Here is a 27,380-nt window from a genome sequence, read left to right on the forward strand (position 1 = left end):
CCAAAATTGTGCATAATAGGAATCAGGGGAATTTAGAATAATTTGTGTCTTCTTTGCTTAATAACTTCTGAGGGTATTCAAGGGTTAATGTCCTCTGCATTTTCAATTACGATAATGATAAAAGCAGCATAAGTCAGAGCAGTATATATATTTTACTAAGGTATAATTCCTGGAAAGTCACATTTTTGTAAGAGTGATTTACCACACCAACTTATGCCTTTCCCCTTAATTAATCTGTCCAAAAAAGATGTAATTTGTTTTGATGAGTATGATAATCACCAGATTTTGCAGACTAAGATAGACATTGATAATTGCAAAAAGAATCACTTGTGCAGCCTCACCCAAATGCACAGTTATCTGTTCTTTGCCAGGAAAAATATATGTCAAGCAAGCTGTGTATATAAGAAAAATATATGTCAAGCAAGCTGTGTATAAAACTGTGGAACGGAGACACTGTCAAGCACAAACTTCTTCCATTAACAGTCCTCTGAAACCCCTGCGCACCATGTTGGGTCACAACAACTGCTGGAGGCAGACCTCAGGTGCTGTAGCTTGGCGTGGTTCACTGACCCCAAAGGAACAATGACAATGATTTCTTCTAAAGCATGGCAGAGCTTGGGACAAATCTGCAGGAGACCTCCATGGCACACAGAGCAGGCTGAAGCATGGCCTTCTGCAAAGAATTAAAATCCCCTCCCTCCCGCCCTCATCTTTTTCATGCCTTCCTAAACCTTGGACCAGTTATAAAGGCATGGTGTGCAGGACAATATGCTTGCTTCTTGCCTCCCCGAAATAAGAAAGCTGGTTGGTAACAGGTAAACCTGGGGGTCTTTCCCCTCACGTCAGCTCCTGGGAGGGAGTCCCTGATTACTCCTACTATTGGCCAGCTCTGTATGCCTTGTACCTTTTACACCATACAGCTACAGTCGCAATAAAGGGCTGCAAGGTGTCTCCTCCACCACGTGGCATGGAAATCATTTTGAACAATAGTAAAGGAGGGAGGAAGAGGGCTTTTATCCTGCTTTTGGCTTCCCCGCCTCTCCATAAATCCACACTACAGCACCTGCAGCTTGGGAGAGCATAAATCCATTGATTCCCCAGGGTCGCAGAGCCAGTGGAAGCATTCCTGCAAGCATCGCTAGGTGCCAGGTGGACACCCCCATAAGCAAGCACTTCCACATGACATACTGACATAGTCTCTTGAAATACTGCTACCAGGATTTGTCCTTCCTCCCCCCATCACCCTCCTGCAACAGCAAACAGCTGCAGAACTCTAAGCAGAGTGAAATATCATCTGTCATCATGCTGACCTTTCAGTGCCTGCCCTCTTTCTTGCATTAAATCATGCTCTGCAATTTTGTCCAGATTCTTTTGGGAAGAATTTTTGTTTGTAAGCCAGTTCACGAGTTCACTTCCCACACTGGGACAGAGGCTCATATCCTGTGAGGACACCACAGTGAAACAAAGAACAAATTTTCAAGTCATATTTTTCAAAGCCGGTTATGCATCTGTGTGCCCAAACAGGTGGAAAATACAAGCTGGATTGTGCAAACTGACATCCATGATGACATACCGACTTCTGCCACTTGAAAATTTGTCTCTCCTTTCTGAGGAGCACAAGAGTTGCCAGTATCCAGGTAAGGCTTCCTCCTCTTGGTTAAATAAGCCAAAGCTCTATTCAGATAGCTATGACTGCTTTCCTGTTTGCACCGTTCTTCATCAAAAATGTGGGTTTATGGACTACTGTGGTATGGTTATGAAACAGCTACATTCAAAACAAATATTCCCCGCTATCCTAATTCTGCAGAAGATGCCCTTATCAACTATTATTATTTTAAAAATCTTCAGCACATTAAGCCTAGAATTAGTCTCAGGGAAACATTTGGAGACAAGAAGTTTACCATATGAGATTATGGGGGTTAAAAGACCATTATTTGTATGAAGCCACTCAGTTTCCACTCCATATCATTAAAAAAAAAAAAATGAAAAAAGAAACACCCAAAGGAAGGACTACATAAGTAGAAGGTTAGCATTTTATAGGGATTTACTTTGCCAAGCTACAGTTTCATTTTACATCTTAAAACAAAACAACTCTTTATATAAAACAAACTGCTATACATTGAAAACAAACATACACACCAACAAAAAAACCCAAACCCCACAACTCTCCAAGGCCAAGGATTAGCTACCTGTCTACAATCACTCCTGAGTCTAAATCACATGAGCTAATTTGGAGAGATCTCTTTCCCGAAAATCTGCTTAACAATTAAGTCACTTTCCAAAACAGCATCTGTAATTAAGAGTGGCACTTGACTTGTTTCCATGTAATACAAGCCACAAAATGCAGCCTTCTCCACTGAACCTTCCAAGTGGAAAGCTATCAAGACTGCAGAGAACAGCAGATGAGAGGAGGCAGTAGGCAAAAACCTATGCCCCATAAGAGACCCACTGCAGACTTATTAGGGCAGAGGATGAAGGCCAAGGACAGATGGAGTTGCCACTCCACCCACCAGTAGTCCCTCCTCATTGCATATGTATTGCCTGCTGTGAAAAAGAAACGAGGCTGCAAAATTGCCTCTGCCTTTTCCTTCCTTTCTATCACCATTAAAAGTGCCCCCAGCTAGGGATGAGCCTCTTCAGGACGCACTGGCTGAAGCTCACCTCTCTTTACAACAGCTCCCAGGGAAATCTGATGGATTTTTCTCTTGGGTAGAGCCTGGTGCCCAGCCTGAAAAAGCACTGCATTGAATCCTGAACTGGCATCCAGCAGCACGCTGAGGAATACCAACACGCACAGAGCAGGCTTGAGCCAGAGAAGCAGGGATTTGGAGCAATGACCAGGCGTTACAGTCAGTTGCCTTTGTTACAACTGGCCACGCACATACAGTTGCTATCAACCAGCTGAGGACCAAGGGAGAAACATCTCCTGCCCAATAGGGAGTGAAGAACAGACTCCTGAGTCTCTTCCTAGAGAGCACAGAGCAGAGGTGCTTAAGTGAGAACAGCCAATTGCTTGACAGATGGTGGGACTGTCTGCTGTTGCACAAAAGACTGTTTGTTCTACAAGACTGGTCCCAAAATATCTCAGTCTTTCTCTTTTGAGAAAGTAGAGAAAAAATTCAGAACAGTTAGAGAGACAAAGTCCACAACTGGCATACTTTTTTAAGAGAGAATCACTGAGGACACAAACAGGAAGAAGAGTCATCCCATACCACAAAAGCACCTCAAAATACAACCAAGAAAATACGTGGGTAGCCCTCTCCATTTCCCAGTATCTTATCACAAACCAAAGAAAGCACTCAGAATTATGGAGATGAAAAAAATGAAATCTCAGACAGGTTTTTCCTACCTGGAGCATCTCCAAGAGCAACATGAGTGGACTGCTCAGCAAGGGGGGGTGAGCCACAGACAACAACAACAAGGCAGGCACAGGGCAGTATCCACTGCAGCACAGGGAAAAGTCACGCAGCACTGAGAGAGAGAGCAGAGTAGGCCCAGCAGCAGCAGTCAGCCTGCAGGAAGGAGGCAGGTCCAAGGCCAAGCCAGGAAGCCAACTTAACAAGACAAAGCTAGGACCAGTAAGGCATGACAGCTGAGCACAGACAAGGACCTGTCCCAAGCTTAAATGCAGCTCCTGAGCCCACACCAAGGCATGTCCCAGCTCAGTCTCACACAGCTCTGCCCTAGCAGCCTGATCCCAGGTTACAGCTGCACCATATCAGGGCTGGCCTTGATTAGGGGCAGCCAGAGCCCTGGGGGTGGGGAAGAGTTTGTGGCTCTGACAAAACATTAAGATGGCTGTGAAGAGAACATGGGGCCTGATGTGGATGCCGCCTAGGAAGACAAAAGAGAACACGTGCTGGTGGAAGTCGGTGAAATCAGCATGAAATGTTTTGATCCTGAAAAGGAAGAGAGGCAATCTCCTTCCCTCTTCCTACTCCTTTGGGAGCCAGACTTCTGAGGAGAGATAATTAGAAAGTGAGTTTTATGCAAGTAAACCTTTTTGCATATTTTCTCTGTTTGACAGAAAACTGCTAGCAGGAACAGTGGTGGAGAAGCTGCAGTGTGCCCAGGCAAGCACAATCAGTCCTCAAGCATGCTGACAGCCCCTCAAAGTGTAAGTTGCAAACATGGTATTTTGGCTAATGAATCAATGTAGTGTACTCTTGTTCCTCTTTCCCCTGCCAGCGCTCCAAATCCCCACACTGCTACTGCAAAGCAAAAACCGCCCCATCCCCAGTCTGCTTCCAGCAGCAGCTCCACTTGGCAGGAACCAGGGGCACGGCAGGCTGCAGCCTGCAAGAACCAGCAGCAAGTGGCACGTCTGTACCTCGCTCAATATTTAGTCTTATTTCATGTGAAGGTTCTGCACAGGGTTTGTAAAGGATTCAGAAAAGGAATAGATGTTTAAAAAATGATCAGCTGTTAAGAGTCACACAGCTTGATCATAACCTCAGCAGGTAACCATCTATAACACTTTTTCCTGATCATCTTATAATGGTCTATAAACACACACTAGTCATGTTATAAAAACATTAGACATTTCTTTCTCATTTATTAACTTATTATAAATGGAAATCTTGCATAAAAAGGAACTTGGTACTTATTCAAGTCTGAAAGCTTGATTTTCACTTTGCTTTTTTAACCACCACTTATTTTAATAAAGGGACATTATATATTTTGCCTCATTTCTTTTGCGCATTGAGAAATGTTCAGCTATATCCTGCTTCCTTCCTGTGCAGTGGTGCAAAGCAGGATATAGCACAGCACATTAGGGACGGCACTTGCTGAGGGAATTGTTCTTTCTTGCTGCTCTCCACGCAGAGAGAAAACAGCTGGTCCCAGAGGTCTGTGTTGGGAGACAGCTGGAAAAGGCAGGCAGAGGGCTGCAGGCAACAGCGAGAATCTGCTGAAAAGGTAATAAAGTCCAAGGCTGCACCTTGCAGACTACAAAATTTCCACTCATTGGGGATTTGGGGGCAGGTGGTGGCAGCTGGAGTCCTCAAAGTGAGTAGAGGCACAGGGAGCAGCAGATTAGCATTAGTGATCCTGGTTTCGTGTAGATCCTCCAGAGTTTCTGTGTTTGCTGGAGGATCCATATAGCCTGAAATCACTGCTATTCCATGAGAATGGACAAGGACAACTCTCAGTGTCCCTGATGATATTCCGTGGTGAAATACCCTCCCTCACCCTCTTCACTCAATTTCCACCCTTCTAACCTGGCACCTGATTAAACACTAATTTTCCTGCTCAACAAAGGTGGCTTCCTTTGCTACCATTAACAGTAAAAGGACTTCTGTAACGAAGAGATTCCTCTTCAGAGGCCCTAGATCTGACTGCTCCCAAGTGGAATTTTTGGACAATAGTTCTTTCAATCACTTTCATCCCAGCCTTTTCACGTTCCCTCACATCTAGCTTTTAAAAATCCAGTAATTCTGTGCTGCCGCCTTTGAACGTTTCTTCACAAGTACCTCAAACAAATCCAACAATATAATGACCATTTTCCCTCAGATGAAGGCTTTATCTTTTGTCACTTAGTGTTCATTTCCAACCACTACAGCTTCTGATCTTATTGATTGCTTAAGAAAAAGCAGCAAGAACACAGTCCTGAAATAACCGCCAGAAACATTCATCCTTCCCCAGTCATTCTGTAATTCTTATTCTAGTCAATAGTAGGGTCGTTAAAACCCTCCCATGATGACTGTGCTAGGCTCTTTATGAACCTGCAAAAACACTGGGCGCTCTGCCCTCACTTTCCATCCTGCAGGTCTATTATAAGCTCCCCGTATCTTTTTTCCAACATTTTTATTTTTCTCTTCCAGTTCTCTTTATTAGAGCAGCCAAGTCTGCCTAATCTGTTTTTACTGTAGACCTACTCCCAGGCTCACGCATTGCTATTACGCCTCCTTTCCTATTGAATCTTCTCTTTTCCACAGGCTCCAGTTTATGGCAGTGGAAGTGCAGGAACACCTGCTGTGATGAATGTGACCTCTGCACGTGAATGTGTATGCAACGCAGTGGAAGTGCGTATTTGCTGGGTTGTTTTCACTCCAGCTGCAAACACTGAAATTACTGCTGTGATCATAACAAATCCTTTATCACTGTAAGAAGGAAAATATTTTAAATGCTTTAAGAAGTAGTCTACACTGTACAGAAGTTTAATCATGCTCTGAAAGAAGGTTGGTTGTTCTTCTACAGTGCGATTACTCATACAAAGCATCTAAGGAATATGCTGGGACCTATTCTCATACATGGCCAAAGGGAACTCACAGCATGACCTAAACTATTTCAAGTGTATCAAGACATTTATATTTGAAGTCTGATACTTTTTTACATATCAAGTAGTATCCTTCCAGGAAAAGAACCTCCACTGATATCATGGAGACTGCTCAAAGAGTGAATTGCTACTTCAGGTCAGTAGGCCCACCAAATTTTGGCTCACTGATCAATTTCTGAAAACGCTTGCATTGCTTTTTCTTGTGTTTAAAATATAACATAAGGAGAACAGCAAACCTTGAATATTTTTTGCTCTTTGTGAGAACAGTGTATGTAAATTTATAATTTCAGGTTAATGATTAAGAGTCATAATTATTTTCTGTTATAGAAAATCAGACTTTATTTTCTTATCTTCAGAGATGAAGTTAAAATTGCTTTAATAATGAAATCCACTTTTCATTTGTATTCTGTTTCTTCTGCACTCTCATTAATGATTCATAATTTAAGAATCGGGAGTGATTAATGGCTGGCTACACCACATAATGCTGTTAAGTTAAGAAACTATGGTGCAATTCAGAAGGTTTAGAGGCTCCCCTCATTCCACGTTACACGTTAACCTGCACTGAAACTAATCTGCTTCATCCAAATTCAGGAGGCAGCAGGATGTGGTCCAAAAACCCCACTGGAAGTTATATGAACTTACTAGAGGAAAAGCCCAGCAAATATCGTGAAACAAAAATTGAAAAGAAAAGCAGACACAGTGTTAAGATTTAATGGCAAGCTTAAGAATCCAGCCAGGGCCCATAGCAAAGAGTAATATGCTGCTGCACTTCTGCCCAGGAAGGATTGGCGTCTCAGCCATCATGGTTTCTACCTGCCCCAGAAGGAGGAGCAGCAGCAATTGGTGCCTCCCAAATAGGGAGTTACTTCCCCATGTTTTCAGCTAACCTGTGTGGGTTGAGTGAGATGGTGTAAGAGTTCAAATACTCGTCTCCTGCTCGCCTTCTCCTCCATGGCACTTTGCTGTCCACTTCTCTGACAAGAAAAGTGGACTTAGGGGCTAATTTTCTCTCTTCCCCTCTCACCATTGTGATAAGGCCACTCCATGTAGATGAGTGTCACAGGGAAGCAAAGGAATGTCTTCTCTTTCCATATTGTCTGACTCTGCTGAATGGAAGACCTATGTTTTTGCCTTCAGTTGTGCACCCTTGATGAATAAAGAAGTTTGATGGAAAGCTGGGTTTTCAGTTTGTCAACCTGTATTTTCTTAAAAGGGAAAATTAAAGAGTTCTAATACTGTTCTATCCACTTTGCAAATAGGCCTAATCTGGTGTATGCTCTCAACATATTGCATCTGGCACTGTGCATGGAAGCTCAGCTATTGATTTTCCCCTCTTCCCAGCCCTCACTTCCTAATGGAGGGATGGGATGACAGAGATGCTTTGTTAATGACATACAGAGCAAAGATAAAACAGCTGCCATATCTGACAGATGCACCTAAAGCTTTTGTCTCAAGGTTTCTAGGTCTAGTTGAGCTCCATGTCTCTTTGCATGGTGTCTACCAGAGAAAACTGGAAGAGAGCAAGGAGTGCTGTGAAATACTAAGTACAGAGCTGGGGAGCTCCTTATCTCTTAGACATAACAGTACCCCATATTCAGCACAGCATCCTAGAGCATGCAGGAATAAGACTCTCCCAGCAGAATCTGAGATGTACAGAAGTAGCCACAATGACCTTTCCTGGTTCTTCAAGGTTATTTTGATGATGCCTTATCATTTGACCTTGGGATCAAATTATAACAACTTATAATGCAATTTACAGATGCAGGCCCTAAAATGGAGCATCAGCACATTCAAGTCTGTGCTGCTGAGTGGCTCTCTGGGTTCCTCCAGCACTGCAAAAAGTCACGCATATGCTCAGCCTTTCCTAGGGGACTCACCCCACTGCTGCAAAACCAACCTTAAGCCCAAGCCCACTGAATATGCAGAAGTGGGGCCTGTGATTCTGTGGAGTGAATCAAATGATCAGTGCTGACAAATCTGTATGACAGACACTGACCACTGAATCCACCAGGGGGGGTTTAGGGTGGGGTGAGGGTGGCCAGGTCAGGGTCAGATTTGCTGCAGTACTTTTATTAAACTTGGTAATAAAAAAGGAAGGGCTAGGTTATTATATACATATTTATCATGCAACCAAACATACTGCAGGTGTTACTAGTTGCACTGCACACAGCTACGTATAAGCAGTTTGAGATTCCACAGTACTTGTTTTGCTTACCATATTCTTTATTTCTACTGACTGTCATCCTAAGAAAACTACAGATGATTTCTTATTTCCTTACTTTCCAACACCAGTAGAACGTTCTCCTCTCTCCCTAATACCCAGACTATATATAAACTTTGCATGAGCAAACACCTAGCTCAAGAGTTTTCTAGACACCCTTCCCGTTAAAAGATTGCCCACATGGAGGGTGGAAGAAGGCAGGCCAGAGCTGAATCCAGTGCTGCATTGAAATAGTGCACTGAAGAAGCTAACCTTGATTTGCAAAATGGTGGTGACAGCTGGTAAAATTGGGAGTTAGATATTTACCTTGTTAAGGATTTACAGAGCCAAGAAACACAAGCAGATTGGTAACAGCTGAGAATACTGATAGCAGGGGGAATATTGCCTCACTATTTTGGCTCTCTAGACAATAAGCAATGACTAAGTCCTTTGCTCAGGAGACATTTGATTCAGTTTTTGTTAATTTAATTTTCTGAGAATTAAGAAAAGGATGAATTTCTTATTTAGTTTTCATTTAGCTCCCATAGGAGTTGGCATTCTATTACTACTTTTACTGGAATAGGGAAGACAACTGTCTTCAAGATCTACTGCTGTATACTAACTGGTGACTTAAAGTGTCCCACATCACCTCCCCAAAAAATGAAGAGAAATGATGCGTTGAAGTATTGTTTTAGTGCCTCCTTAAAAGTGCTGCTAGATAGGAAATGAAAAGACATCTTGATTAGCATCCCCTGAGATTCTGCAAATAGGCACACAGTACATCAGACACACTGATAAGGATGAGCCAAGTTTGAGTGTCATCACAGTGAGAAGCATGGTATCCTCATAATTCAAGTGGGTAAAGGGGATTCATTCAGATGATCAGCTCATTTGCTACTGCATCTGCCTGGCTTCACACTACCCTTCACATCACTGATCGTGCAGCCAAGAAGGACTGCTGCAGTCACTGAGATGTGTTTGTGTTTGCTCAATTCTTGTCTGGAGCAGGTCATAGCTTGGACTACAACAGTCAGCTTTAGTCTTCAAATTGCCAGCAGTAAAGAGTCCAAGCACACTTTTAGAAAGATTTTTCTAGGTATTAATTATCCCTACTGCTAAATATTTGTCAGCCATTTTTAACTTCAAAATTTTTAACATGTCCAGCTACATCCACTAAATCTTGGGTCTGCTGATACATTTACTGGTTGAAATGAAGTCTATCCAGTCTATTACTGGATAGACTATTTCCAGTCTATTACCAGTCTATCCAGTCTATTACCAAGACTGGATCCTCACGCAGCCACTCATAAAGGGACATCATCCTCCTTTTCCTCATTTCACTCAAAAGCTGCAGTTTCCAGAGTCACAATATAATGGCACGATTTCCAGTCCTTTCAGTGACATTTCTACCTTTCCCAGCCAGAACAAAGCCCTGGAGGCAGCAGAGGAGCAACCCCTGCTCATTGCAGCTGCCCCTGTGGAAAAGTGGCTGCAAATGCCATGATAGTCAGCAGGGGGTGGCGTCGGCCTGAAAGAGGTGTCCAAAGAGAAGTGAGGCACCCAACGCACCCGAAGGTATCACTGTGACTCTGACCTACTTGACATAGGGCCCACATCCGGTGTTCCTCTCCCAGAGCTATGTCAGCCCAAAAATCCGGATTTACCCCCAGTTCAGACTCTTCCTGATGCAAGTCCTAAGGGCTGTGCACAGCATGTCCTGCCTGCGCAGGCACATAGCCCAGCAGAGGGCTGGCTCTGGAGGCTGTGCCTGCTTGCTCCAGCCAGCCAAGGAAGCTCCTGGGGTTTGAACAGGGAAGAGAACTTTTTCTTGGGAGTGAGATTCCTAAATATTAAGCAACTATGTTTAACTATTAAATTTGGGGGAGGGGGGAACAAACAGAAAGCCTCTGTCCACATTCAAATTGGTATGCTGCCTTCTTTGTTCTAGGTATAGAAATTTACATTTTGCCATGTTACAGTGTGTCTCTGTCTTTTAGACCTGCAACAGTGATCTGGCCTTTTAATCGTTTATAACTCCAGAGCTGCCATGACATCCGCAAGCTCTGTTCAGTAACTTCACGTTGTCTCTCAGGTCACCGAAAAAATATTGCAGGATCTCCCTACAAGCACACCAGCATGGTAATGACTTAGCTGCACTTAGAGTTCAACACCTATCAGCCAGAAATATAACTTAATAGGAATAAAGGTCATCTTGTATTGTTTCTCAGTCAAAATATTCCAAGGTACCAAGCAAAAGTACATTATACAAACACTATTAATTTAATCAAATAAGTTTATAATACTATCAAAAAGCTAGTCTAACAGGATCCATTTTTCCACAAGCCAATACCAAGCAGTATTAACTAAAGAACTTACATATTTTAACCATTTATTACAAGATTCATGTATTTGTCCTCCTTTTGTTTTGTCTGAGTCTGGTATCAAGTTGACTTACATTTACCTGAATTTTATTTACATGGATCAACCCATTTCTGCTTTTCAAATTCTGAAACGTTAATTTCACTTTAGTGCCTTGAAACTCTCCCAGGGTCCTAGAAGTTTTGAAAAACAAAACGAAACAACAAAAACCAAACCCTCAGTCTTTGGCCAGCTCTTTTACAACTACAGGATGCAAGTTAATCTACATTTGCCAAACTCAAGAAGTGTAACTTCTGTACCTGAGGTTTAACACACTCTTCATTGTGAGAGATGAAAACATTGCATTCTCATATGAAAAGGATACATCACCTTGCCTTTCCTCAACTAGAAGATAGAAACATCTACTGAAAATTGCCGCTTCTATGCTTTCACTGGCAGTGTTACCGTTTCCTAGGAATGGACTGTTGCAACTGCTACATATTTCTTGTGTTTTAATATATCTTCAGCACCCCCCTACCAGGTCTTCAATTGTCTTGCTGATGACTTAGATTTCAACTTTTATTACCCCTCCTCTCCCTGAATTTCCAGTTACTGCTTTACGACCCACCATCTTCCCCTTTCTTCCGTTTGTTATGCGTCAGACAGTTTAAAACTTTTTTCCCTTCTAGTTGCCTTACACTCCCCCTAAATCAGGCTCCTGGTTTCTCAGTGACAGTGGCCCTCTTTTTGACTGTGACATTTTGGGGAGCTCATAAGAGGAGCTAAAGCAGTTCCAAACCCCTTAAGTGCTCTGCAATTTTACTTCCAGCTCCTTACCACTATGCCTCAAAATTATCTGCAATGCCATGAAACAGGCAATGTTAAACCATTCAGGGAATATCCTCTGGTTTTGGACTTGCAGATTGTGCAAGCGTGATCCAATCACAGTTACTTACACTGAAAATATCTGTTTTACAATCACCTCATTTTTACAAGTGCGTCCCCACTGGATGCCAGACTTTCTGATTTTTATTCTGTCAGTGAGAATAGTCAGAAGTGGCAAAAGTGTCTTAGCACCAGCAGCATGAGCAACACTCAGACTGAAGTCTGCTATGAGTACACACTTTTTCACCACCGAAATGACAGATGGCTGCTTGAGAAGCTGGCCAACTTGTTTTCTAATGCCAGTGGGTGGGCTGTAGCAGCCATTAACTAGTACTCCATCTTCTGCTCCCTCTGTTAGGACATTGATTTACTAGCATTCATGATAATTTCTTTTGAGGTCTTGATGACTCACTAACAGGGAGGGTAATTTCCATATTGAACATTGCTCCTCCTTCCCTTTTGCCCATTAAGTCCCTTCTAAACAGAAAAAGGATGGGAGCCTCAGCAGCCAAACTCACCTGGGGGTAATGTGTCTTGTGTACTGCATTACTGCCTGCATGCTGCTCTGCAGCCAGGAATTCAAGTATATATCAGCTAAGCAATTGTATTAAATGGAGACTTGAGCAACAGGGAATTTTCAAGAAACCCAAAGGATCCCAATTCAGTTACGTGGGGTATCTAAGTAACTCAGGCTCTCTTAAAAGTCTCCAGCTTATTGCATAGTGGAGGAGCACAGTATCTGTCTCCAGACGGGTATGTGCAACAGAGAAGGAAAACCCCACTCCAACAGCAGAGTGGGCAGAAAGCCTGCACAGGTACGTTTGCTTCCCTCCCAGTGCCAGCATCCTGTAAGCCCCTGATCCATGACAGGGATTCCTCCTGGTCTCACTGCACTGACCATGTTCTTTAGGGTACAGATCAACTCTCTCCTTTGTGAACTTCATGAATTTTGCAGTCTGGTTGAAGGTGGGAGACCTAGATCAGTCTTGGCAGCCCTTCCTCCATTCTCCATTCTGGTGGTGATGTTTCCATGCCACAATGGGCTGGGTGGATTTACAGAGGGACAGGGAGCACACTGTAGCAGGTGTTCCCATAGTAAGCCTGTGCTGCTTCTGCATGTTACAGCAGGGTTTGCTCAGTACGCACACAGAAACAGGAAGATCTGCTCAGCTCTCATGCAAAGACAAGGCTGACGGACGAGGGGTGGGTTCCTTGGGCTGTTAACATAGTTCCCAGTGGAGAAACTCCATATCCAGTATCCTTCTAAGGGGATTCCCCATCCTATGTTATCTTGTACTTCTTTTGCTGGTTACTTTTGGTTTCATACCCTACAGTCAAATCTTTACACCTGTGACCAGAATGACCATGTGTAGTCCCTTTGTGCAACAGAAACCTCCAGCCCAACCCCTCCTAAGAGTCCCTGCAGCCTCTGAGGCAGGGAAGGATTTAGAATCACACAGTAATCCAGGCTGGAAGAACCTCCTGCTTCAAAGCAGCGTCCACGATGAGATCAGATGAGGTTGCTCAGTGCTTTACCTGAACTGGGCTTGAGAACCTCCAATAATGGGGATAGTACACCCTCCCTGGACAACAGGTCCCAATGCCTGACTGTCCTCGTGGGGGAAAAGTTTCTCATTATATCCAATCAGACCCTCTCTTGTCTCAGTTGATGTCTGTTGTCTCTTGCCTGCCATGTGCAACTGTGAATTGATTTGTGTGTGTGTGGGTGGCTATAAGATTCAAAGCGAGATGGGGAATGGAGGATGGATGGCAGGAACAGGACAGAAGACTCAGGGGATTGTGCAAAGTCTCCATAACGGCAAACCCGCCCCACAGTTAGTCCCTTTCAGCACCCTGTGCTTGCACTCAAAGTCTGTAGGGTTACTGGTATCGCTGCACTGCTCTTATGGCAGGGAAAAAAAAAGTCACACACACAGGCACAGCCTTGGTAAAGCCTGTCTCAGAGCGGAACCTTGTTCTCATTCTACAAGCAACCTATTAAACATATCTGCTTCTTCATTTACTTCATGCATATTGACAAACGCATTTTCACAATTCCCTTTGAAGACACATGAATCTTTTTCTCCACATAAACGCTAAGCACCATTTTAGAGCCTCTCCCACTGAGCATCTTTTTCTTATAAATGCATTAGCAGATACAGATTGCAACGAAGCAGCAGAAGCTGACGATATGAAGGAGTGACAGTGAAAGGATCCAAAGGGGGTTGCTACCTCTTCAGAGATGTTCCAGTGTTAGGTTTTTCACTTTGATATTGCACTTTATAATCTTCTTCAAAATTACTATACACACGTACACACTTATTTATAACTGCATCCATTAATCACTGCTAACTGCGCCATGCAGCTCACATCCCCAGCACAAACAGCTCTGTCTGTGCTACCCCAATGGCTGTGAAGCAGCAGGAAGCAGCCTTTCAGTTAAACAAGCGATGGCTGTAATATGTAACATGACAAAGTGGTGGTAGACAGGCCATTTAAAGTCACATTTAACATTTTAGTTAGCCTTACCCCAGGTGGCAAATGCTCATTTACATTATTCATAGTAATGGTCAAATTTAAAGAGGAATGACAAAACTAGGAAGAAAAATAGGCTTTGTTCTGTAACTGCAAAGGCAGCTAAAATTATTTTTTTTTCAGGGTGTGCATGTTTCTCCCCTCTTATATAATTGACAGCTTGGGGGTACAGCTCCGGCGTGAGATAACACCTATGGCCTGAGCTAACGGGAGGGAGCAGCTCAGAGCCATGCCTTCCCATACTTCTGAATTTCTCACTGATCCACCTCTAGCCTCTGAATATCTTTACAAGAATGTAAGGGCTCTGGTATCCAACAGGGGCAACCAGAAATGGTGGCTGCTGGTTCTCTAGGAAGCTCGGTCCATTTCACAGTGACCTCTGCCTCCCGGCCCACCCCAGGCTTCACTAGTGTGCTGTGGTCACCACTCCCATCATGCTTGTGGCATAGCCCAGGAGACCTGAGGACACTGAACATGGTGCTTAGCACTGCACTCCACACCAGAGTCCCTGGTGGTAATGACCCATCCAACGCACCTTACCAGCACAGCAGTGGCAGAACGGTTGCGGAGTTGCAGAGGACTATCATCTGAGGAACACTACTGCCGGGGAGTGGCTGGGTAGCTGTGCAGTGATGGGTGTACACCATCCAGGGGACCTCACAGCCACATTTCCCTGTGCAGTTTCACAGGCCCTTGGGAAGAGAGCCACCGCCTCTCATCAAAATGCCTTTTGCAAAATTTTAATCCCACAGAAAGTCTGAAATTATGGTTTTATAGAGAGGAACTCAAGGGACTTAAGAAACCTTAGAAAACCAGCACATAGCCTGGTACTTCCGTTGCTGCCACCAGAACCTGTAATCTCCTCTTTCTGTCAGCAGAAAGAGGATTTAAAACCTCATGTTCAGCCTGTTCTTACAAATCTCCATTGACTGAAGACTCCATTGCTTTCCTATGCAATCTATTTCAGCACACAACTCTCCAGCTTGATGCTTTGTCCTAGCTCTCCCCTGCTCTAAGCCTAGGACATTTTATCCCTAGCACAGTCAATATGCGGGGCAATTTATTTATCTTTTGTATTCAGAATCTTTACATACATGAAGATTAGTGGCTTCCTTCAGTTCTACCTTTCCTGGATTTTCAAGTCCCAAATCTACCCTCATCAGCTTGTAGCATCTTTGCACTGATGGCTCTATCCAAAATAGTTTTCATGGTCACAGCCTGATCTGCGATAGAGAGAAATGTCCACTCCCAAACCATCATATCATCAAGTTCAGCAGAGGCAAATGGCATTTTATCACTTCCTCCTGCTGAGCTGCAGAATTTTCAGAGTACTGAAAGAAGATGACACATGTAGGTAATGGGAAATTACCCAAAAATTCAGTTACTGCTCTGTGCCACAGCATTTTTTAGACCTGCTGGCTAAGCACCTTACCAGCAGTGAGGATGAAATAGGTCTGATGACATGATTCGTTGACATTACACTGGGGTTTGGATCCAGAAATATATTCATCAAATGTCAGTTTATAAGGATAATAATCATAAGCACAGACCATCTTCATGATGACTTCCCCTTTCTTAATTAGGTTCTTCTGTTTTGTCCCAGAAGTACTGAGATGAGCCTCCTGTAATTAGTAAGAAGCACAGTACATGTATGGGGTTTACTCTCCTAAACATTACCTAAGCTATGCCATAAATTTTATTACAATGGAACAACAATTATCAGACATTGCAATGTTTAAAAAAAAGTTATTTTGGAAAAGAAGAACAAACAAGATCTAAGAGAACAATATTCTGTGGATTATGAAAATGTGTTTGACTGTACAAACCCAGCTGAAAGCTATCAAGCACTGCCAACATACCCAAACCAATTACTGATAAAGCTACTATGAAGTATGGATTAGTAAGAACTTGGAGAAACCATCTTGGCATGAAGGCTCTCCTCACTCTTTCTCTTTCAAAGCTTGCCAAGGAAATGAACCCATGGAGATGTAATTAAAGGCAACAGAAAAAAATCTTCTAGGAAAAAAACCCACCATCCAACTAAATAAGGAGCCATATTTAAATCTGTTTTGTCAAACTTTTTACAAAGTAATTTTTCCTTCCTCTCTCTTCCAGGCTGGTCTCACAGATAAACAACTGAAATTAATGTAGCAGTATCAGCGGTTTTTCAGACTTTTATTTCATTTCAGGTCCAAAAGACAAAAGGGTTCACAAGAGTTTCTGCACCAAAAGCTACTCATTTGCCAATTTGCATCCTTGATAAAAAGCCTCTCTGTAACAATTTCCATGCATTTAAAAGCACAGAAAATATAATTCTGCATTAGCAGGTGACAATAGAGAGGACCTTAAATCCTCTGGATGTTAGAAATCCAGATGTTCCTCTGGCCAGATGTAAGTATAGTGGTTGTTCTCATAATATCTGCTAAGGATAGACACCAGTATTTTGGAGTATCTGAAACATTAAGACCCTGGACTAATGTAATGGCTTTTCAACCTAGCAATATATGATTTACTAGCTGGTAAATTCTTATGCGAATTGTAGTAGAGCAAAAGGAGGAGAGTAATCATAATGTTCTGGTGATCAGATTTGCTCTCTTTTTTACCTACAAATACAGACAGCTGTAGAAATATCTACAAATTTGTACAAAAATTTCAGGACTACTGTATTGTGTAAGCTGCTGATCCTGAAAGATTTCCCCTCTGGGAGAACTAGAGTTGGATAGTCAAAATGGATTAATATATAATTCTTTAATTTTTATTTTCTACAAGAGGGGTTGCGTAGAAGTTGCTGAGAAACAATTACAGCTCCTCATGCCTTCTATCAAAACAGGTATATGTATGTATGTTACATATCAAAGGTGATACCCCATTGAAATTGCATGGCTGAAGCTTTCCATTCAGTACAAGACAAGCCCTTTTTTTTTGTATGTGAGTATCGGTACATTAGTGACTCATTCTGTGCAACTCAGTATCTTGACTAGTGGAACCAGGTAACATCCATTTCAAATGGTCCAAAACTGAGGCTTTTCCATTTACTGAGATGGAGTAACTCAATTTATATTGTCATACTGCATTGAATTTGCCTTGAAATGAGGGAAGCAAATTTTCTCTTTCAGAAGACACAGGAAAAACAAGGTTTCTGGGTGACTGGGGTTGCAACAAGTCATTCTGTCTGCAATACTTACCTGGAACATTAGACTAACCAGCTAGGAGATGATTGATAAGGGCAGGAGGGAAGAGAGAGGCAGGCAACAAAAATAAAAATGTGGTTTCCATGCCAATAGGACAAGTTGAGAGTGAAAAAGAAGGTCAAGCCAGAGGAAGAACAAATTTGGTACCTGTGATTTTTTTAACTGCTTCTGTTAGAGCATAAAGGCCTGATTGCCTAATCTCTCACATCCCTGAATAGCACAACAGTATTAAAAGACATGCTGCAAAATACAACAAATTACTTAAAACGCTGCCAGCAATCAGGTCAATGTGCCCTTCATGTCACTTGGTCCTAGCTTCACAGCAATCCCCAACACTAGAAAACCTACGGATCCAGCACCCATACTCATGGCCAGGCGTGCTCCTCTCCAGAAGGACAAGCACATCGCTGCATTCGATACAGCTCAGGGACTCCCAGCATGCATGCTCAGGAGCAGCTTTCCCATCCAAACTCACCCACGTGCAACTTCCATAACAGCCTTTGCATGCACTGGTATCAGCAACGAGAAGAGAGGCTGGTTCACAGGGACCAGGGAAAGCACAGCTCAGAACCAGGCAGAGACTGGTTCTTTGTAATCAAGGGGGACAGTCTTCCATATGATTGCTGGCAGTAAAGTACTGGCTGTAGGACTGCTGTCCTGTTTTACCTGATAACAGACTATATAAGTTTCCTCAGCAGGGGCCATTAGAGCAAGCTTAGTGGGCTATTGAACATCAGTGTTAGATACCTCGCCTGCTGTGTGCCTAACGGATAGCAGTCAAAATGTGCTAATTATTACAAACATCTGTCTGTTGAATACTTTATACACAGCATGGTGCCTCTGGAACAGATGCAAATTCTGTCTAGAGCAGGCAAATGCAAATAAAGTACTGGAGAGGATACCTACGGTGAACAAATGTACTGCTGCTTGGCTGCCTTCTCCTCCAGCAAAACAGCACACATGCTTTGTTTTCACTTATGAAAGTTAGATCTTTGCTGTAGGACAGCAGGGAGCATCACGCAGAGGCAGCATGCATGGATATAACTGCAGGCATTACAAGGAGGTGGAAGAGTTATAAGATAAGTGACTTTTCCTTCTTTAACCAGTCCACATCCACCTACAGGTTTTTTCCTCCTGTTTGTTCACTAAGAAAACACAAAGGTGAAACTATACTGCTCCACATCAACCTGCAGGTTGGTGTCTAAGCCCAGCTCAAATATTATTGGCAAAAGTGCTGCCACACTAGAATGTAAATTGTGGGTTGGGAGATCAGATGTATTCTGGATTGGGCTAGAGCTGCTAACTACAGGCAGCTTAGTTCAAATTGTGTCACTGTGATCTGGGAGGTCTCTTCAAGCATAAACTGTCATTCTTTTCTGCATTTACAGTCACAGAATAATTTCCAGAACTCTAAATGAATACTGATCCTTTAAAAAAGCAAGGGGAAAAAATACTTAATTATATTTGCCTTCTTACTGTAAACATTTCTTAACCAGAAATGTTTAAAGCTCTACAAAGTGAATGCCCAAATGTCACCAGCAAAACTAAATGCAATTGCTTTGTTCTGGTTTTAATACAGTGAATCAGAATAAAATTATTTCCCTGCTCTCATTTCAGAACAGTTTTGTGATATATCAGCATTAGAGTCAAGTAGACATTTCCCAGTAAAGCACTTCTCCAGCTGAAAAATGTTTCAATAAGTATAAATTTTCCAAAGAAATAAATTTATTTTGACTTCGTGTTGTGATTTGGATTTGCTTTTTAATAAAATTTAGAGTTCTGATAAAATTAACTTTTTAAATTTAATTTCAATATTTTGACTGAAGCTTACTTTTTTTTATCATTATAAACAAAAAATTCTTTGAAATCAAATTCAAAATGAATAGCTTTGATTAAAATGTATTAACTGTTGTGACCCCCTGCTCTTTTAAATTGTCACTGCATTAGAAGCCCCCTGAAGACTGAAATTAAAAGTTGACGTTTTGGCATTTTGCACAAAACAGATTCACATGTGGATGCAATCGAGAAGACAGCATGTTATCTACCTATAACATTAGCTAAAAGTGGTAGTGCTTTGGTCTTTCTTCAGCAAATACTTCAGACAGCTAATCAGATACTCAAATTTAAGCAAGTGCTTACGTGCTTTGTTGAGGAGAGTGATTTGAGCACATTCTGAAGGTTAATCATGTACTTCACATGCTTTGCTGAATTTATTCGTGTGGGTCTGATCCAAAGCCCTTGAAGTCAATAGGATTTTTTTCTCAGTGAATTTGTGTATCAGACTTTAGAAGCAGCGGCTAATTTTTCTCTCTTCAAAGATCTTTTTCTCTGTAAAGAATATTTTAAAATAGTCTAGTATGAACTATTAGTATAGTACAAAATATTAGCATAGCAATTATTATGTTTAAAAAGGAATACAATATCATTCCTTCATATTTTTCATGTTAGGCATCTGTTGGCTTTTTTTAATTAAAATTATCTGCACTCAGAATATCCATAGAGGATAAGGAGCAATAGAGTCAAAATGATAAGTTACGGAATGTAAATTTTAATTTAAAAAGATCACTCTGTTCACAAAAACAGCAAAGAAATTATGTAACAAAATCTATCTGCTATTTAACCAGCCTGTTACGTGTTGGTTCCCTATAGGTCTCACAAACTACACAGAAATCATCACATGGCCCTTCCGCAAAGTAATGAATGGCTATTTCAGCAGGACATGCAGGTACTCAAAGCAGAGAGAGATGAAGAGTGGCTGCTTCTTGATGTTAATGGTGCTGGTGTTAATGACAATGTACTATGCACAAGAAATATGGAGGAGTCAGGTTTCAATTTACGAGACCAGAAAGGTTAGTGTGCCCCATTAATCTGTGATGGGGAGCCAGTGACACTGACAGCAGAAGCACCATCGGGAGAAGAGTAATAGTACGTATTATGGAAATGTGAAAGTCATCTTCAGCCCAAAAAGGATTCTGATGGCAACATTTTGTGATCCGTGTTCTTGATACCACATCACTACATCTGACAGATGTAATAAATTCTCTTGGTTATTAAGTGAGTACAGGCAGTTAACCATAAGTAGCTGTCATTTACACAGAAAACATATCTGGTCAACAGCTATCGCAGTGACATACCTATAGCCATGAGTGCTCCTCAAGCTATCATACCTGGTAAATTCTAGTGTAGAAAGAACATGGGAACCTTACCAGTACTGAGTGTTTTATACACTTCAACATGCTATAGGAAAAGCCATTTTAATGGACTTCTACCATGTGGAAACTGCATAGCACATACTCTTAGTCCACTAGTGATGATTGGCTGGTATCTTTAATATTTTAGAAACTTTCACAAATACATATGAGCAAGTTTGAGGAACGCTGCCAGGACTACATGATCAATGTAAGGACATATGAATGAGCTGCTAGAAGAACAGAGCTTCTGTGCAGACCTTTTCACCCTGCAGGTGATGTAGTTTTCTCAGGCAGAAGAGTAAAAATGCCCAGTTGCTTCCAGAACACGTCCAAGCGGGCACCTCAGCGTGCTCAGCATTGGTTTGACTCTGTGCTCCCAAAAGGCAGTTGATCTAATTCTGCTCCCATTTAAGTCAACATGGAGAGATTGGAAAATATCAGGTACAAGGAATAAACCTTCTGGAAGTCTAGTTCAGGTAAGAAATTGATCTAAAATGTAGGATAAAATACCTACATGTGCAATAGTTACAGTGATACTGTAACACAAATTGCCAGGCTTATTCTTTGCAGTTGTGCTGGGGATGGCAAAACTAAGAGAATTCCCTGCTGCAAAAACCAGAACTGAATACAGATACAGAGAACAAGGCAAGATTTTGTGGCTCAGGAATCCCAGAAGTCCTAGGTAATACCATAAGGATAATAAATTGAATAGATTTGAAAACCAAAAAAGGACCTATGTGATATCTAGCTGTCCTTCAACAGGAAAAGTCATAAAAATTTATCTAGTGAGATTTTAACAGTAACAAATGAAATATTACCGCATTTACACTTTGTACTGGTGACCACTCAGAAACTTCTGACTTGATATCCAAGTGTCAAATGGATTTTACAGCAAGCGATCCTTGGTCCCTGGAAGGATACAAACAGGTACAGAAGAGAGGCAACAGAAAAGAGGTTACACCTACATGGTAGGTGTAACCCTGGTCCTTCTTCAGGGGACAAAAGTAGAAAGGTATTGGTGTTGAATGGTACATTAAAAGAAAAACAAAAACAGCCCTTCCCCCCCCCAACCCAGTCAATCACTCTTCACTAACCATGAGAACAGACCAAATGCAGAACTTTACAGTACCAGGCTTCTTTGAAATGCTTTTGACAGACACAGTCCAGATTCCTGTAGGAAAAAACAGAATCTTTTTACCTGTGCTTTTTTGGGTGCCCCTGAGCACTTCAGTGCACACACATGCTTTCTACAGCTTTTTTCCCTACCCTCTCAGAGCACCAAGGACAAAATACTGTCATTCATCTTCCAAACCATCCACCACTACTGAATCCGAGTATTACATAGCAGCAGTCAGAGAGCAGTGCAAGCTCAAACCACCACTGTTTTGTCAAATTTCAAATTCTTTGACATTTCTTAATAACCATTTCATAGAGATGAGTGGATATTTAAGTGCACTATGATAATGATTGTTGGACATGCAACCTAAATACTGTTGCAAAGACCTACATTTAATGAACATATACCACAATTTTCTAGCCAGCTGCCCTAATGACTGATATTGGATGCCTATGTCCTACTTGAATGAACTCTTTTTTTACCTGAGCTTGAGAAGTCTAAACCAGCCACGTGATAACATGTTTGAATGGTGTCACAGACCTGTCTGTACTGGAAGGTTTTAGAATATATTTCTGATGTTTTTTCCCTACATATACAAAATAAATGCACAGGAAAGAACAGAACTTCATAGAAACTAAAACAGTGTCTTGTTGCTTGCTTGTTCTGTCTCAACCACAAGTGAAATTAACACAATACTAATGAACAATGTAGTATCTCCTTCAAGGCTGCATACTCCTCTCATACACAAAAAGAGATTTTTAAGACTATATGCAACATACACCTGGTGATTTTTGCCAAAGCAGTATCAAATCTCCTCTACAATGGGCACAGTGGACAGCTGTAAAATATGGCATTTGCAACACCTGTAATTTGCTTTCTATTGTGGCATTTCAAGTTGCATTTAATTTAGAACTGAAATACCACCACACGGTGATTAGAGCAGCAAATACTGTCAACTTACTATGAGTTGTAAATTATTGTTTTATTCTAGAAAATAAAAGTTGTTCCTCATTAACTGCTTCCTTCCTTCCTTTAAAACAATGGGTTTATTTTGTTCAGACACAGATATCATTTAATGAAATAAGGCCACTCATAGATGAAAGGCAAAAAGGAAAAAGAAAGAAATGAAAAATACCATTCTTTAATACTTCATAACATAGGTACATCTAAAAGCCCTAATGTGCAACTCTGATCTCTCGACTCCCTGTCTAGCCCATTCCCTCGCAGATGAGGGACGTGAGGAAGTGCTCTCAGCTGCCTCTGAAATATCCAATACAGACCAGTTTGAGAGACTCTAAGAGAAAGGACAAGCAGACCACAGGTTTTATTATATGTTCCTATCCGATTCTGCCTTGAAGGCAGATAAGCTGCAATAATAGCTACATTTCAGTGAACTTGTGGTGGTGGGAAGGAAAAATTATTTCAGCACCAGAAAATCCAGAACTGCTCCACAGATACTAATTCAAAACTGTCGCCTGCCCAGATGAATGCTTAGGAGAAATAAAATTAAGCTCTGAGCTTGCAGGTAATCACATTACACATTACCAGAAAGCTGTTGCTTGCTTGGATTTCATTCAAACACACCAGCTTCACTCTCATGATTTATGGAACTGCAGAAATCTCCACAGATTTTTTTTTTCCCCTCTTAGCCCTCTGGTTTAAATATAACACAGTAAGTTAAGCTGAGAAACTGGGAAGACAATTTACTTTGCTAATATTAAACCAAAGAAAAAGAATCAATTTTTTTGTACCTTAGAAGAAAAAAGAAAATCAAACTGTTCTTCTATCTTAAATGCTAACTGAAACCATCCCTTTGAGGTAGAAACTATCAGTAAGATGAGCCTAAGTTTCTCATCTGACTTTGGCAAAGCAGAATCACTGTCATTCAGAGGGATCCTGGCAGAAATCACAGAATGCAGAAGCACAAAGATATTATAGGAAAAGTCTAACATGTCAGACTGTTTTATTGAATAAGTAAAGCCCATAGAAAGAAATCTCTGCAAAGACAAAAGTAGTCAGTTATGGGTTCCTCCTGCCTCACCCATAAAAAGTTTGCCTTACAAGGCAGCCTACCACCATAAGACTGGAGCAAAGGGTTACCAGAACAAATGCAAGTATTTCAACAGTGCTTACTGTAAACTTCAAAGGAGCACAAGACAACCCGGCATCAAGATACTTACTGAGTCACTACACAACCACAACTTGGAAAGGTCGTTCATTTATCAAAGAATCAAAAACTGGGACCATAAATCACCTCTTGCTTTTTATCTGCTAAGTGAAATTTAGTTGTGACTAGACACAACATTACATAACCATCAGATATGCCAAAGTGCCCTAAGGCCTTGGGTACATTATATGCTTGCCGTTGCCATGGAAATAATGATTCAGATTTGAGAAGTGATAGGCAGCAACCTGTCATGGTGTCATTCTTGAACGTCCCAAGGGAACCTTGGCAATGAACGCTAGGCTGAAATGCCTCATTGCAATTCCTGTGAAATCCCTATCTCCGGGAAGACTTTGCTGGTATTTTAAGGCCCTGTCACAGAATTCTGATGCAGTCGTGACTCCACTGTTATGTTTTCTGCTGCTTTTTGTACTATCATTCTGTGCAGTTTACTGTGGGATTCCACTGTTGACTGGAAAACAAAACTTGCATTATACACTTCATAAAACCTGTAACTCTTGGCCTGGAAGGTGCAGGCACAGAACAGACCTACTTAGAACAGAGATGGCTGATCTCTGCTTTGAAGTGTAAAACTCTGCTCAACAGTGACCATGTAGTCAAGACAAGAGACTCCACAGTTCAACAGAATTAGAAACAGAGTGACAGTGGTGGGACTTTTCTGTTTGTCATGTTTTCAGATGCTCATTTTTCATAGTCCAGACTCTTACCTTTCTGCATTCAAATGTGAAATTGTGAATGTATGGGCTTCACCATAGTAAAAGAATGCAACTTCACCAACTCTCAAAGTTTTGTCCAATTGCATAAGAAGAAGTTTTGCGTACTATAAAGACAGTACAAGTTGCATGCAAGCCCTATTTGTGAACACATTGTTGCCACTTCTTGAAAATCTTATTTGCCATTTTCATATTGTCATCCCCTGGATCCTTTTCTTATTTGTCATTTTCATATTGTCATCCCCTGGATCCTTGCCAGAATCACCAAGAGCTGCCCAGTTATTTCTGCCATAAAACATTTCACCTCATGCAAGGTTTGCTACAGGAACTGCTGAGCACACTATACACAAAGAGTCAAAAAACTCCCATTCAGGAGCAATACGTTGCATTATCATTGACAGTCCAGAATCTGTGCTACAGGGTCTATTCTTCCTTCTCAAGCATATGGCATGTTACATGTAAAAATTCCAGACCTCATCAACTGAAGATATAAGCAAAATTTGTTCCTGTTATATTCCTAATAATGGCCTCATTTCTAACTCCTTGAAAAATGAGTAAAACGCTATGAATGGTTATACTTTTCAGCCCATTTGACTTCTCTTTCACTGGACACTATTCATCAGTTCTGCTGATGCTATTGTAGCTGAAAATACATCAACACTTTCCAGGAATTCATTAGATAATGCCAGGCCAGATTCTCAGCTAATGAAAAATCTGCCTTCATATTTCTGCTTCATTCTATTTTACAAAAGATTGCTTTAATGATACAGGAAAGGATAGACACACGCATGAACCATTTTTCCAGGCTCAGAACACCAATATGAGCATTATGCTATCTGACACCTGCAGCTTTCACTTACTTCCCCCAAGAGGCAAAGGTACCCAGCAACTCACGGGACAAGCCTTTCATCTTGAGCTAAGCAGTTTTCTTTGTACCAGCAAGTCTGCTTGGCCTTCCTTGAGCCACCATCTTGTCTGTGATGGAAGGCCACATTCCATCACCTAAGCAACATTTTCTTTACAACCTTCAGGGTCTTTCAAAAAAAGGTTTGATGTTAAGGTTTCTAATTCAGTGTTAAGCCAGTTGGCTAGTTCCTCTATCTTTATTCACTAGATGTTTCTTGAAGGAAATCCCCAACTGCTGTAAAATCATAGAACACCCTGGCTTCAATGAAACTTTGCCATTTTGTATCCATTGAAGATTTGACCTGTCAGGAAAGGATAAATTTTCAATCAACTTAAGGAGAAAAAAAAGAAATCACTGGTGAAGTATTTCTTCTTTTCTCCAACCTCATGCACTCTGGAGAAAAAAACTTTAAGTAAAGAATTATAGCACACTGTTAAATATCTTATCTGTCCAGCAATTCAATAGCCTGTAAAATTACCAGGGCTTGTTCAGAAAGTAAACAGAAGAAAATACCGAAAGCACAATTCCAACCAGGTTTTCCCACTACTCCAGTACTTTCCAATTAACATCCAATCTGCTGTTTACATGCATGGAAGACAGAAGTTCATTTCATGCGCTTGACTCAAATAATAGCCTCAATGGCAGAGTACAATGGTATTTGATTCGAAAGCATTCCAGTGCTTTCATCTTCAGTGGTTCATTGTCCCCTCTGCCAAGAACACAATTTGGCTCAACCCACTTACTTGAGGAAAAAGAAAAAAAAAAACCACCTGCTACAGTGTTCTATAGCAAGCACTATTTTCTGTTGATATCAAGAATGTTTAAAGTCATGTTTACTTTCTTATTTTTAATCATAATTAAAAATTGCCTTCATTTTTCATTTAACTTTTCTTTGGTGTATGCATGAAATTTTGATTCATCTTCTTTGCACTCTTGTGGCATCTTTCCAAAATACACAGGGTTTAAGGGCTTTGCACTCAGCTATTTATTTGCTGCAGAACACCAGGGAAAGGACAATGCAATATTGTTCCAACCTGGGAGCAAACAGGGAACTATACAGTGAAGCAAAACATCACCATTTACCTTCTAATCCACTGCCCTTCCCACCCCAGGCAAGGCAAGATGCCTGCCTCAGCTCCTTAAGGGCACAGTCTGCTTTCCCCAGGACACTGTTCCAGCTGCTCTGGCCTATGTGTTAGAGGAGGAAGAACCATGGATGTCTCCAGGGGATGCAGAACAGCGATCATGCAGAGACAGAAAGGATGCAAGACTACCATTTTTTTTCCCCTTCTACTGCAAATAGGCTCACTAAAATCAATTAGGATAGCCACAAACTGAGCTACCAGTAAAGATGAGTAAGAGACAGAATCCAACTTTATTCATTTTATTTCATGTTTTGTAATCAAAATGTCATTTTGATGATTGCTACCATGCACTGCAAGTCACTTATTTCAGCAGAGCATATTCTTTTTGCAAATGGCGTGCTGCTCCTTTTTGTGTGACTTGGTACTTTCCCCTTTCTACCCTGTGGCTTTTATTGTATGGTGACAGGTAGTTCAGACCAATGGGGCTGTGGGACTTCTGGCCAGATTGTGGTTTTATGGTGTTAGGAGGGGAATAAAATATACTGCCTAAAAGTATAAAAGAATGAAATACTTCTTTTCTGACTAATTTATAATACTTAAGACCATTCTTATCCTTTCTTTAGGGTGAAAAGTATTACATGATTAAGAACATTTTGAAAAAGAAGAATGTTTGTGTTGTGGTTTAACCTCAGCCAGCAACTAAGCACCACACAGCCACTCACTCACTCCCCCACAG

The sequence above is a fragment of the Aptenodytes forsteri genome, unplaced genomic scaffold (assembly GCF_000699145.1).
Source record: "Aptenodytes forsteri isolate BGI_AS27 unplaced genomic scaffold, ASM69914v1 Scaffold278, whole genome shotgun sequence".
NCBI classification, from domain to species: Eukaryota; Metazoa; Chordata; class Aves; order Sphenisciformes; family Spheniscidae; genus Aptenodytes; species Aptenodytes forsteri.